Genomic DNA, 631 nt, shown 5'->3' with positions numbered 1-631 from the left:
GAGCCGTTCATGCCAGACTGGGGAGAGAGGTGTTGTAATAATGTAAAATATGTGAAAAATAATGTGTTTTTCGAACAACCTAGTATGAGAGCCTGTTCTAGTACACCCCCAAAACAAAATCAAGACTTTGTAAAAGAGCATAATAGGACCTCTTTAAGTCAGGCAATGATCTGACTAATTCTTCCTCAGAAGTGTTTTCTGTAGCAGCAGTTATTGGCAGCTTTTGAGGATTTTGTCTGTGAACTCATCTGAGTCTGCAGTGCTTATCATTATATATAAATCATCATTATATAATATATATTATATCATTATATAGCTTATATAAATGCATCATTCAGTCATTCATCATCAAATGGACACTGGCCACTCTCTGTTTATGACTGTGGCCTTATGCCTGGAAACCAGTTTGTCCTTCTTGCTTGTCCACATACACCTGACCCCTGTTGACCTGTAGTCTTTGGATCTTCCACAGCTTTGACTGCTGTAAAGTTCCCTCACAATCTCAATAATTTATTTGCAAGTAATAAGGCCAGACTCCTGAAGCCTATTTTTCACACTTGGCTTTCATTTTTTTTCTGACGTCCCATTGATATTGAATCCCAGCCGTTTTCTTTTGATCTTACCTCAAGTC

Source organism: Sinocyclocheilus rhinocerous, unplaced genomic scaffold, assembly GCF_001515625.1.
Source record: "Sinocyclocheilus rhinocerous isolate Xijiao unplaced genomic scaffold, SAMN03320098_v1.1 scaffold5086, whole genome shotgun sequence".
In the NCBI taxonomy this organism is placed as follows: domain Eukaryota; kingdom Metazoa; phylum Chordata; class Actinopteri; order Cypriniformes; family Cyprinidae; genus Sinocyclocheilus; species Sinocyclocheilus rhinocerous.
The sequence above is the reverse complement of the archived record's forward strand: the minus strand, read 5'-3'. Positions refer to the sequence as shown.